The 14,350-nt window shown below is 43.8% G+C and overlaps 1 long non-coding RNA gene across 1 annotated transcript; it reads left to right on the forward strand.

Annotated features, from left to right (window-relative positions):
- The first annotated feature begins 913 nt into the window (after nucleotides 1–913).
- LOC130272761 (uncharacterized) lies at nucleotides 914–11,907 on the forward strand. The gene is made up of 3 exons (XR_008843727.1): nucleotides 914–986; nucleotides 6,437–6,559; nucleotides 11,745–11,907. It is a non-coding gene; the product is annotated as an uncharacterized LOC130272761 (long non-coding RNA).
- The last annotated feature ends 2,443 nt before the right edge of the window (nucleotides 11,908–14,350 follow it).

A 14,350-nucleotide genomic window follows, 5' to 3' on the forward strand; every position in this document is an offset into this window, starting at 1 on the left:
CTTTACTTTTTAGATTTCTCTGATGTCATGACCACAGTGCTCTCTGCTGACCTCTGCTGTCTATTTTAGGAACTGTCCAGAGCAGGAGAAAATCCCCATAGCAAACATATGCTGGTCAGCAGAGAGCACTGTGGTCATGACATCAGAGAAATCTAAAAAGTAAAGCATTTCCTCTGTAGTATACAGCCCCTAAAAAGTACTGAAAGGATTAAGATTTTTTTTAATAGAAGTAATTTACAAATTTGTTTAACTTTCTGGCACCAGTTGATTTAAAAAAAAATTTTTTCCACGGGAGTACCCCTTTAATAAATCGATGTACACTGCATAATCAGCTCTACCGTACACCGGGACATAGAATTCTAAATGTAATGCTGTATCAGAAATTACGCATAAAAAACACATGAAAAAACGCATTGGGGAAAAAAAAGCAAAATAGAGAATGAAAACGGTGTATATACAATGATAAATGTCCTCCACTGGCCTCTTTATTAGGTACACCGGTTTAATTTAACCTCTTCAGGGCACAGGGCGTATGGATACGCCCTGCATTCCGAGTCCTTAAGGACCGAGGGCGTATCCATACGCCTGTGGGAAATTTGGTCCCCACCGCTAGCCGGTTGGGGACCGGAGCCGGATGCCTGCTGAAATCATTCAATTCAGACATGCGATTTTCTCCAATTCTGGGCTGATCGGGTCTCTAGTGACCCGATCACCCGGAAAATAGGGCTTATCGGAGCTGTCAGCAGCAGGCCCCGGGCAGCCTAAGGGATAGGAGTGAGGTCGCAGAGCTGCGATCTCCTCCTATCCCCTGCCATTAGTCAGAATGGAGTTCTGACCAATGGCAGCGCAGGACAGGGGGTTGCCATGGAAACCCCCCATTCTGCCCGCCCCTGGATGTCGAGGGGATCTGGGAAGAAGATGGAGGCCGTACGTGCAGGAGAAGATGCCTGGGGACCTGGGATCTTCGCTGGAGCCTGCTGGATCAGGTAGGGAATCGACAGTGGGGGGGAATTGAAAGTGAAAGTAACAAGATCTTTACTGTGGCAACCACTAGGAAGGCCAAACTGCAACTCCCAGCATGCCCAGACAGCCAAAGGCTGTCTGGGCATGCTGGGAGTTGTAGTTTTGCAACATCTGGAGGGTCACAGTTTGGAGACCACTGTTACAGTGGTGCCCAAACAGTAGCCCTCCAGATGTTGCCAAACTACAACTCTCAGCATGCCTCGACTGCCCAGGCATGCTGGGAGTTGTAGTTCTGTAACATCTGTCCCTTCAGATTTAGCAATTTTCATGAAATTTTTGAAAATTGCTGCTCTTCTTTGAAGCCCTCTAATTTTTTCAAAAAGTAAAAATATGTCCATTTTATGATGCCAACATAAAGTGGACATATTGTATTTGTGAAGAAAAATAAAATTTATTGTGAATATCCATTTTCCTTACAAGTAGAGAGCTTCAAAGTTAGCAAAATGCAAAATTTTCAAAATTTTCATGAAATTTTGGCATTTTTCACCAAAAAAGGATGCAATTAACGCCGGAAATTTACCACCAAAATAAAGTAGAATATGTCACGAAAAAACAATCTCAGAATCAGAATATTCGGTAAAAGCGTTTTCCCGTTATTAATTCATAAAGTGACGGTGGTCAGAATTGCGAAAAAGGGCTCAGTCCTTAAGGTGAAAAAGGGCTGCGTCCTTAAGGGGTTAAAGGGGTAGTCCAGTGGTGAAAAACTTATCCCCTATCCTAAGGATAGAGGATAAGTTTGAGATCGCGGGGGGTCCGACCGCTGGGGCCACCTGCGATCTCTCTGTACGGGGCCCCGGCTCTAGGCCCAGATAGTGGGTGTCGACCCCCGCACGAAGCGGCGGCCGACACGCCCCCTCAATACATCTCTATGGCAGAGCCAGAGATTGCCGGAGGCAGCGCTTCGGCTCTGCCATAGAGTTGTATTGAGGGGGCGTGTCGGCCGCAGCCTCATGCGGAGGTCGACACGCCCCCTTCCCGCGGGCTGTCGGGGCTCCGTACAGGAGATCGCAGGGGGCCCCAGCGGTCGGACCCCCCGCGATCTGCAACTTATCCCCTATCCTTAGGATAGGGGATAAGTTGCTCACCACTGAGTCACCACTGGACTACTCCTTTAAGGAAGATTCCGAGAATCAGAATGGGGAAGAAAGGGGATTTAGGTGTCACTGAACATGACATGATTGTTAATGCCAATTGGGCTGGTCTGTGAATTTCACACACAACCATTTTTCCAATTAGACTTTTAATTTTACAATAATAAAAAAAAATTACAATATAAATAAAATACATGCTTACAGTAATTATGCAAATCAGATCGTAAAATCATGCCATATCACAATAATAGCATACAGTTTACAAAATTAATTACCCTCCCCTCCCTCAACCCCAAAAATGATGGTGCCCAACCCTGGAGAGAAGGGGAAAAAAACAACAACCATCTTTAAAGGGGTACTCCATTGGAAAACTATTTTTCTCATATCAACTGGCTCCAGAAAGTTAAACAGATCTGTAAATTAATAGAAAAAAATAAGTGGAAGTGCAGCTCACAAAAAAGGTATGAATGGATAGTACTTATACCGCAAAGTACAATGTGATTAAAATGAGGTAGATCTATATAGGTCCCCTTCACCTCTAGACTAATACCAGAAAAACTGATACATGACGATAATATATATGTAATAAAGATTGGAACCGTGCTTCAGATTTATGATGAAAACAAATTGTTTTTATTGATAGATATTTATATAAAATAACCGCTAATAAAGTATCTTAGACATGACAATAATAGCAAAATATGTAACAATAACTCCTTACACAGGGCCCTTGTGTGGAGAAAAAGGTAACAAGGATTTTTTAAAATATATATAAAATATTGTGATACCGCAGAAGAGTCTTAAATCCAGTAATCCAGCATAAAGGTGACGCAGTTAAGCAGGTTAAACATGTATCCAAGTCCGCATTTAGATAAATTTATGCAGCATATATTTACCGGCTTATGGCAATAGACTTGCCGAGCTTTGGAGCTGTGGTTCCTCATCGTCCTATAGAGGATGATATGCGCTGGTGTGCGCTGGCCGCAGACCTAGCAATGCCGCCGGACACGGAGGTAGTTGATCAAACTCTGACGGTGGAAACAGACCTCGTGGAGGAATTCTCGGCGTGTGACGTCAGCTTTGCAACGTTGGATGTCAGCCCGGTGAATGCTGTTGGTGAGAGCTGTGGTAACCAAATGCTGGCAGCTGGATTAGTGAGAGCAGTGGTAGCTCAACATGAGCGGCTGGATAGATAGCAGAAATCCTTTGCTAGACTGCAGTAACAATGCAATAGTTTTTTATAGCGATGATGTTGCAGTAAAAATAACTCTAGACGCGTTTCAGGGTACTGGATATTGACCCTTTCCTCAGTAGAAGTCAGAGAGTCAGCAGAGAGCACTGTGGTCAGACAGAAAAGAACTATACAACTTCCTCTGTAGTATACAGCAGCTGATAATTACTGGAAGGATTAAACATTTTTAATAGACATAATTTACAAATCTGTTTAACTTTCTGGCACCAGTTGATTTGAAAAATTATTATTTTTTTTCCCACTGGAGTACCCCTTTAAGGTTCACAGAGAATGCACTGAAAAATAAAAAAATATCCAGTGCGCTGCAGTTGTGTGGCCCAAAAATGCCTTGTTAATGTCAAAGGAGGCAGAAAGGAAACAATAACTTAACCATTTATTACAACCAACTTAAGAATAGTACTATCTCTGTATGCACAGTATGTGAAATTTTGAAGCAGAACTGTGTGATGTCATCATGTCCATATGGAGGAACTGTGTGATGTCATCATGTCCATATGGAGGAACTGTTTGATGTCATCATGTCCATATGAAGGAACTGTGTGATGTCATCAGGTCTATATGGGGGAACTGTGTGATGTCATCATGTCCATATGGGGAACTGTGTGATGTCATCATGTCCATATGGGGAACTGTGTGATGTCATCAGGTCTATATGGAGGAACTGTGTGATGTCATCATGTCCATATGGAGGAACTGTGTGATGTCATCATGTCCATATGGGGAACTGTGTGATGTCATCAGGTCTATATGGAGGAACTGTGTGATGTCATCATGTCCATATGGAGGAACTGTGTGATGTCATCATGTCCATATGGAGGAACTGTTTGATGTCATCATGTCCATATGAAGGAACTGTTTGATGTCATCAGGTCTATATGGGGGAACTGTGAGATGTCATCATGTCCATATGGGGAACTGTGTGATGTCATCATGTCCATATGGGGAACTGTGTGATGTCATCAGGTCTATATGGTGGAATTGTGTGATGTCATCATGTCCATATGGGGAACTGTGTGATGTCATCATGTCCATATGGGGAACTGTGTGATGTCATCAGGTCTATATGGAGGAACTGTGTGATGTCATCATGTCCATATGGAGGAACTGTGTGATGTCATCATGTCCATATAGGGGAACTGTGTGATGTCATCATGTCCATATGGAGGAACGGTGTGATGTCATCATGTCCATATGGAGGAACTGTGTGATGTCATCATGTCCATATAGGGGAACTGTGTGATGTCATCATGTCCATATGAAGGAACTGTGTGATGTCATCATGTCCATATAGGGGAACTGTGTGATGTCATCATGTCCATATGGCGGAACTGTGTGATGTCATCATGTCTATATGAAGGAACAGTTTGATGTCATCATGTCCATATGGAGGAACAGTTTGATGTCATCATGTCCATATGAAGGAACTGTGTGATGTCATCATGTCCATATGGGGAACTGTTTGATGTCATCATGTCCATATAGGGGAACTGTGTGATGTCATCATGTCCATATGGAGGAACTGTGTGATGTCATCATGTCCATATAGGGGAACTGTGTGATGTCATCATGTCCATATGGGGAACTGTTTGATGTCATCATGTCCATATAGAGGAACTGTGTGATGTCATCATGTCCATATGGAGGAACTGTGTGATGTCATCATGTCCATATAGGGGAACTGTGTGATGTCATCATGTCCATATGGGGAACTGTTTGATGTCATCATGTCCATATAGAGGAACTGTGTGATGTCATCATGTCTATATGGGGAACTGTGTGATGTCATCATGTCCATATGGAGGAACTGTTTGATGTCATCATGTCCATATGGAGGAACTGTGTGATATCATCATGTCCATATGAAGGAACTGTGTGATGTCATCAGGTCTATATGGAGGAACTGTGTGATGTCATCATGTCCATATGAAGGAACTGTGTGATGTCATCAGGTCAATATGGAGGAACTGTGTGATGTCATCATGTCCATATGGGGAACTGTGTGATGTCATGATGTCCATATGGGGAACTGTGTGATGTCATCAGGTCTATATGGAGGAACTGTGTGATGTCATCATGTCCATATGAAGGAACTGTGTGATGTCATCAGGTCTATATGGAGGAACTGTGTGATGTCATCATGTCCATATGGGGAACTGTGTGATGTCATGATGTCCATATGGGGAACTGTGTGATGTCATCAGGTCTATATGGAGGAACTGTGTGATGTCATCATGTCCATATGGAGCAAAATCTCTGAGGAATGATTCCAGCAACTTGTAGAAAGTATGGTACTAAGAATGAAGACAAAAGGAGGTCTAATCCGGTACAGTAAAATCTCCCTTAGCGGACAGTTTTTAATTCCCCAGCAGAGTCCCATAATACTTAACGTATTTGCACCCTCCAAATAGGGGACATTCCCAATAGCGGACGCGGACACACACAATAAGGGACAATAGGGGAATGGGGAATAAAATGGCACGGCAAGGGTAAGGGGGGGGGGGAATTTGGCACAAGGCACGAGAGAATAAGATGGCACAGGGTATAAAGGGGGGATGAAATGATACGGGGGGTGATAAGGGGAAATTAAGCGACACAGGGAGATTCTACTGTAATCTTGCTTTTTCTCATGTTTTATATGTAATTACACTCTGCAGTGAGTACAGGACAGTATTCCGTCATTTAGGAAGGATTTTGAGCCCTTTTCCCAATAAGGAACATCTTTCAATAGCGGACACTTTTTTATTCCCTATGGGAGATTCTACTGTACTAGCAAGGTGTACCTAATATAGTGTCCAGTGAGCGTACATAACTGTAAATACATGTCACTAAATAATAAGTGTAGAGATTAGAAAACCTCTGGAGATTCTATTCAGGTTGGATTTGTTTCGGAACCTATTTGCATTTGAAAGTGCCCTGATTGCCTTGCGTTTGCCTATGCAAAGTATGTACAGTAGCGGGGACTCCTGTCATAGATTATTCTACCTATTAAAAGAATACTTGTGTACTTATTAACATATATATGTGGTTTACATTTGATTTTACATATTTGCTACTTTGCAACTTTGATTAGTAGGAAAAACAAGGAGATGTTGACTCAACTGCTGGAGGATTCCAAGATTGCAGTGCCCGAGGATTCATAGATTGGCAGTCCCAAGCCACGAGTCAGAACCAGGAAAAGTCCCATAAGTACCAGGTGCATTTTCTATTTGTCAAGGCAGGAATAATAGTGAGGGACAATCAAAAGTCATAATCCAAAGTAGCACTAGAGGTACCGAGCGTAGTATCTGGAGTCATGTCAGTTACATAGTCAGAAATCATCAGGAGTCGGAATCGGGAGAAGCACTAGAGGTGCCCAGTATAGTTTCCAGGGGTCAATGCAGAAACGTTAAGCATCCAGCAGTGTTCAGCAGGCTCTTCATATAAGCATCTGTGCTTAGGCCCTTATCTCTATTTACTTGGACTTTTGGACCCCATCTTAACCAGGCAAATCAGAATCTCAGACCCTAATTTACTTAACTCGTACAGGACCTAGGGCGTATGCATACGCCTTCTGTACCTGGGTCTTAAGGACCGAGGGCGTACAGGTACGCCCATGGGAATTCCGGTCCCTGCCCCGTGCCGGGCGGGGATCGGACTGGGGTGACTGCTGATATCGATCAGCAGGCACCCCGCGCAAATGCCCAGGGGGGTCATCAGACCCCCCTATGTCGGCGATCGGCGCAAATTGCAAGTTAATTCACACTTGCGATTTGCGCCGATTCAGGGTCATACGGGTCTATGGTGAACCGGTGACCCAGAATATAAGAGGGATCGCGGTTGTCTAAGACACCCACGATCCTCCTGAAGGGATAGGAGTGAGGTGGCAGGGGTGCCACCCCTCCTATCCCTGCTATTGATCGTCAAACGCGACGACCAATAGCAGATTGAGGGCGGCGGGGTTAACTTTCGTTTTCCCCGTTCTGCCCACCCACAATAGGCGGGGCAGAAAGGGGAACCGACGGGGACCGGGCGCCGAAGATCCACTTACCCATCGGTGGAGGCTGCTGGACGCGATCGGCTGCAGTGATCGCGCGGGCAGCATGTTGTGCGGCAGAAGAGGATGGCTCCCTGGATCTGACGGAAGCCGGTAAGTTGCCTAGCAACATCTAGAGGGCTACAGTCTGAGACTGTAGCCCTCCAGGTGTTGCAAAACTACAACTCCCAGCATGCCCAGACAGCTGGTTGGGCATGCTGGGATTTGAAGTTTTGTAACAGCTGGAGGTCTACAGTTTAGAGACCACTGCACAGTGATCTCTATACTGCCCTCTAGATCTTGCAAAACTACAACTCCTAGCATGCCCACATAGCAGTTTGCTGTCTGTGCATGCTGGGATTTGTAGTTTTGCAACATCTGGAGGTCCACAGTTTCTCTAACTGTAGCCCTCCAGATGTTGCAAACCTGCAAATGAAGTGCATGCTGGGAGATGTAGTTATGTAATTATGCAACAGCTAGAGATACGCAATTACAACTCCCAGCATGCCGAGACAGCTGTTTGGGCATGCTGGGAGTTGTAGTTGCGTACCTCTAGCTGTTGCATAACTACATCTCCCAGCATGCACTTCGGCGATCAGTACATGCTGGGAGTTGTAGTTTTGCAACAGCTATAGGTACACTGGTTGGAAAATACTAAGTTAGGTAACAAAATCTAACTGAAGGTTTTCCAACCAGTGTGCCTCCAGCTGTTGCAAAACTACAACTCCCAGCATGCACGGTCTGTCATTACATGTTGAGAGTTGTAGTTTTGAAACAGCTGGAGGTTTGCCCCCCATGTGAACGTACAGGGTACATTCACACAGGCAGGTTTACAGCAAGTTTCCTGCTTCAAGTATGAGCTGCGGCAATTTTTTCCCTGCAGCGCAAATTTCTAGCGGGAAGCTCACTGTAAACCTCCGCCAGTGCGAACGTACCCTAAAAACACTGCACTACACTACACTAACACATAATAAAGGGTAAAACACTATATATACACCCCCTTATACTGTACCCCCAATAAAAATGAAAAACTTATTGTACGGCAGTGTTTCCAAAATGGAGCCTCCAGCTGTTGCAAAACAACAACTCCCAGCCACTGACTGTCCAGGCATGCTGGAAGTTTAGCAACAGCTGGAGGCACCCTGTTTAGGAATCACTGGTGTAGAATACCCCTATGTCCAACCCTATGCAATCCCTAATTTAGTCCTCAAATGCACATGGCGCTCTCTCGCTTCGGAGCCCTCTCGTAATTCAAGGAAACAGTTTAGGGCCACATATGGGGTATTTCCATACTCGGGAGAAATTGCACTACAAATTTTGGGGGGCTTTTTCTCCTTTTACCCCTTATGAAAAGGAAAAGTTGGGGGCTACACCAGCCTGTTAGTGAAAGAAAAAAAAAATTCTCCTGAGTACGGAAATACCCCAGATGTGGGCGTAAAATGCTCTGCGGGTGCACAACAAGGCTCAGGAGTGGAGCGCACTATGTACATTTGAAGCCTAAATTGGTGATTTGCACAGGGGTGGCTGATTTTACAGTGGTTCTGCCATAAACGCAAAAAAATAAATATCCACATGTGACCCCATTTTGGAAACTACACCCCTCACGGAACGTAACAAGGGGTATAGTGTGCCTTAACACCCCACAGGTGTTTGACGAATTTTCAATAAAGTTGGATGGGAAAATGAAAAAAAAATTATTTTTCACTAAAATGCTGGTGTTACCCCAAATTTTTCATTTTCACAAGGAAAAATAGGAAAAAAGCCCCCCAAAATATGCAACCCCATTTCTTCTGAGTATATAAATACCCCATATGTGGATGTAAAGTGCTCTGCTGGCGCACTACAATGCTCAGAAGAGAAGGAGCACCATTGGGATTTTGAAGAGAAAATTTGTCCGGAATTGAAGACCACGTGTGTTTACAAAGCCCCCATAGAGCCAGAACAATGGACCCTCCCCACATGTGACCCCATTTTGGAAACTACACCCCTTATGTAGTGTAATAAGGGGTAGATTTGTAATTTTTCATTTGCACAGTCCACTGTTCCAAAGATCTGTCAAACACCAGTGGGGTGTAAATACTCACTGCACCCCTTATTAAATTCTGTGAGGGGTGTTGTTTCCAAAATGGGGTCAAATGTGGGGGGGGGGGAGGGGTTCCACTGTTCTGACACCACGGTGGGGCTTTGTAAACGCACATGGCTCCTGACTTCTATTCCAACCAAATTCTGTCTCCAAAAGCTCAATTGCGCTCCTCCTCTTCTGAGCATTGTAGTGCGCCAGCAGAGCCCTTGACATCCACACATTGGGTATTTCCATACTCAGAAGAAATGGGGTTACAAATTTTGGGGGTCATTTTCTCCTATTACCCCTTGTAAAAATGTAAAATTTGGGGGGAAATCAGCATTTTAGTGACATTTTATTTATTTATTTACACATCCGACTTTAACAAAAAGTCGTCAAACACCTGTGAGGTGTTAAGGCTCACTGTACCGCTTGTTGCGTTCCTTGAGGGGTGTAGTTTCCAAAATAGTATGCCATGTGTTTTTTTTTTTTTGCTGTTCTGGCAGCATAGGGGCTTCCTAAATGCGACATGCCTGCAAAAACCATTTCAGGAAAATTCGCTTTTCAAAAGCCAAATGTGACTCCTTCTCTTCTGAGCATTGTAGTGCACCAGCAGAGCACTTGACGTCCACACATGGGGTATTTCCATACTCAGAAGAGATGGGGTTACACAATTTGTGGGGCATTTTGTCCTATTATCCCTTGTAAAAATTTTACATTTGGGGGAAAACTAGCATTTAAGTGAAAAAAAAAATGTACACATCCAACTTTAACAAAAAGTAGTGAAACACCTGTGAGGTGTTAAGGCTCACTGGACCCCTTGTTACATGCCTTGAGGGGTGTAGTTTCCAAAATACTATGCCATGTGTTTTTTTTTTTTTTGCTGTTCTGGCACCATAGGGGCTTCCTAAATGCGACATACCCCACAAAAACCATTTCAGAAAAACTCTCCAAAATCCCATTGTCGCTCCTTCCCTTCTGAGCCCTCTACTGCGCCCGCCGAACACTTGACATACACATATGATGTATTTCCTTACTCTAGAGAAATTGGGTTACACATTTTAGGAAGATTTCTCTACCTTTACCCCTTGTAAAAATTCAAAAACTGGGTCTACAAGAACATGCCAGTGTAAAAAATGAAGATTTTGAATTTTCTCCATCAATTTGCTGATATTCCTGTGAAACACCTAAAGGGTTAACAAACCTTTTGAATGTCATTTTGAATACTTTGAGGGGTGCAGTTTTTATAATGGGGTCATTTGTGTGGTATTTCTAATAAGAATGCCCTTCAAATCCACTTCGAAACAGAACTGGTCCCTGAAAATTTAGAAATTTTATGTGAAAAATTGGAAAATTGCTGCTATAATTTGAAGCCCTCTGATGTGAATCAATATATAATTTATTTGGAACATTCCTTTTCCTTATAAGCAGAGAGCTTCAAAGTAAAAAAAAAATGCAAAATTTTAAATTTTTTCATCAAATTTTGGAATTTTTCAACAAGAAACGATGCAAGTATCGACCAAATTTTTCCACTAACATAAAGTAGAATATGTCACAAAAAAGCAATCTCGGAATCAGAATGAAAGGTAAAAGCATCCCAGAGTTATTAATGCTTAAAGTGAAAGTGGTCAGATGTTCAAAAAATGGCCGGGTCCTACAGTGAAAATTGGCTGGGTCCTTAAGGGGTTAAAGGGGTACTCCGGTGCTCCAGCGTTCTGAACATTTTGTACAGAACACTCGGAGCTGGAGGCTGTGATGTCACGCCACGCCCCCTCAATTCATGTCTGTAGTCATGAATGGAGGGGGTGTGGTCGTGACATCTTGAGGGGGCGTGGTCGTGACATCACGACTGCATGCTACAGGTGTTTAGAACACCGGGTGCTGCGGAAGATCGCGGGGGTCCTGCTGCTGGGATAGGGAATGAGATGTCTAGTAGCGGAGTACCCCTTTAAGTTAAAGGAGAACTCCAGAATATAAAAATTGTCCTCCCTACTGCCGGTAGACAAAAAATAAAGATGGACATACCTTCCCTTTCTCCGGCCGAGTCGGGACTTCACTGCGGCCGGTGATTGGCTGAGTGCAGTATGACTCGCCGACCACAAGCAACCAGGAAGAGGATCGCGGCGGAGACCGGAGCTGGTTACCGGAGGCCCCCGGGGAGCGGAGGAAGGTATGTACATCTTTATTTTTTTTACTGCTGGCAGTATGGAGGGCAGTTTTTAAATTCTGGAGTTCTCCTGTAATAGGTTCTGTTGGTTCAGAACAGAGATGTTTCATCATACAAATCTTTCTTTTAATGAATAGGAGTGATGGAAACCGATTGTTGGAAGTCTGCAATGTCCATTCATCTCAGCGACAAGACGAATGTGAATATACAACCACCTTATTAGTGAAAACAAGACTAAAGACGTTTTGAAGGAGTAAAAACTTTTGCATCGTTGGTCAAAAGGAGATAAATTATTAATAACATTTGTAGATAGAAATCTCAAAGTTAAGAGTTTAACAGAAGGGAGGATATCTGAGATAAAGTTTAGATTGTGGGATATGATAGTCAACAGCCGCTTAGTGTTAGATTGACTCTATGTACAAGCTAGAAACAATGAATAAAGGTGCAGTAAACTTACCACAATACTCAATTAAAATGTTGTTAAAGGGGTACTCCTAAGGAATTTTTTTTTCAAATAAACTGGTGCAAGAAAACTATACAGATTTGTAAATGACTTCTATTTAAACATCTTAATTCTTCCAGTACTTATCAGCTGCCGTATGCTCCACAGGAAGTTGTGTAGTTCTAGGTCTGATCACAGTGCTCTCTGCTGCCACCTCTGCCCGTGTCAGGAACTGTTTGGAGGAGGAAAAGTTTGCTATGAGGTGTCAGCAGAGAGAACTGTGGTCAGACAGAAAATAACTACACAACTTCCTCTGAAGCATACAGCAGCTGATAAGTACTTGAAGGTTAAGAATTTTAAATAGAAGCAATTTACAAATCTGTTTAACTTTCTGGCACCAGTTGATTTTTCCCTCTGGAGTCTTTTAACTTGTAGCTGAAATGCTTCCTGCATGTCTTCCTGCGGGTCAGTGAGTCACGCTGCTCTCAGCGTATCACCAGCCGCAGCGGGACATTGCTGCGGCTGGTGATACACTGAGAGCAGCGTCACTCACCGACCCGCAGGAAGCGGAAGAAGACATGGGGGGAGATTTATTAAAACTTGTGCCGAGGAAAAGTTGAAAAATTATTAGATATATCAGGTATCTAAACACCTTTCATGTATGATGCTCCCAGTCTCAGAAATGCACAAAAAATGGGGGAGTGAATTTAAAACGTAACTTTTACTTACTATCTACTAAAACACATAATACAAGTGTATGTAGAAATGATTGTAGGTAAGAAACTACCTTACATATCACGCAAAATAGACAACTGTTAGAATCATCGATAACAAATTGCTCAATAAAGTATAGATAGAGTCACTATCTGATTAAATGTGTCTCCAAGTATAGCCCGACGCGTTTCTGACATAACTTCAAATGACTTCCACAGGGGCAAATAGGGAGACAGTGACCCACATTAGATAATCAATGTACCAAGTCATGGAATGAGCCAATCACCCAGGTGGCTGATACAGTAGCACCCTAGGCTTAAATAAACATGTGCACAAAAGTCTATTGGCACAATAAGCACTGAGTGAGCGGGAGTGGCCTCATGAGGTCCGGTCTGAAGACCCTGTAATTAAAAAACACATAATACATATATGGTGAGGCTCGCTCATTGTCCTCTAAAACCTGTAAAGAAAAACGGTGGGGATCCTACTCACTATTAGGCTTCTGCGTCCTCGCTCGTCTAATGCGCAAACCCGCTGTGGCGGGGAGCCGTGCAGTTGTGCCGGCTACTGTGCACGTCACTGAGCTAGAGCGGCGTCTGAGCTCATATCCGCTTCCGGCGCGGCAGGTGGAGCTTCCGTAAAGACGCGTCCCACAGCTGACGCCATAGTGGGAGGCCCGTAACCCGCACGCAGTAAACACTGCGAGCGGACGGAGCTCTGTTAACTTTGCCGCTGCCGAAACGGACATATAGTAGTACAGCCATAAAAGGCTGTTAGATATGCTAATGCTATAGTGGGTTAGTAATGGCATGTCTCCAGGTCTACTATCTAGCAATGTAGAAGATGTATAAGGATAATGGCCATTAATGTGTATACTTATAGAGGTAATGCACATAGATGAAACTGGAAATTCAGAATTTAACCCCTAAGGGATTATTGTGAACAACATAGGGGTGGAGCCTAGACTGGAAAGGGGCAGGTCGTGGGACGTGGAGGAGGGAGACAGCGGGGAGGTGCAACATGGACTAATGGGATGGATCTACACTACCTGCTAGCGGGTAAAAAGAGGGGATAAGGTTGACAAAGGGTAATTGGAATCCCCTAATAGAGAACATTGGGGGGTATTAGATAGGGGCCTAGGGAACCTGATGTAACCTAGATAAAATCTGCACTATATCCCTAAGCCTAGGCGGGGTGGCTGCCCTAAAAAGGGCGGTCCCACACAGGAACTAACCTGTCAAACCCTAGAAATCCCTAGGCTAGCAGGGGTGTACTTCCTGATGAGCTGTCTACAGCTTCACCTATCTACCTAAAAATCACCCCCAAATGTCTTCTGTCTACCATCTTATATATATAGCTAGTGAAACAAAGCTGTTCATTTAAGCCTCGAGGTGTGGCTGTATCTAAAGTGTAGATCCATCTAGTTTCTCGTTGCAAGAGTAGATTATCTATGTCACCCCCCACCCCCTGCGGAGATGGACTCATTTTCTCTATCCCATAGAAGTATATGTCTTTCATATTCCCTCTATGCACTTCTGTGTCTCTTTTATTACGTATGTCGCCAATGTGCTCCAGGACCCTCGTGCG

Source organism: Hyla sarda, chromosome 5 (assembly GCF_029499605.1).
Source record: "Hyla sarda isolate aHylSar1 chromosome 5, aHylSar1.hap1, whole genome shotgun sequence".
Lineage (NCBI taxonomy): Eukaryota > Metazoa > Chordata > Amphibia > Anura > Hylidae > Hyla > Hyla sarda.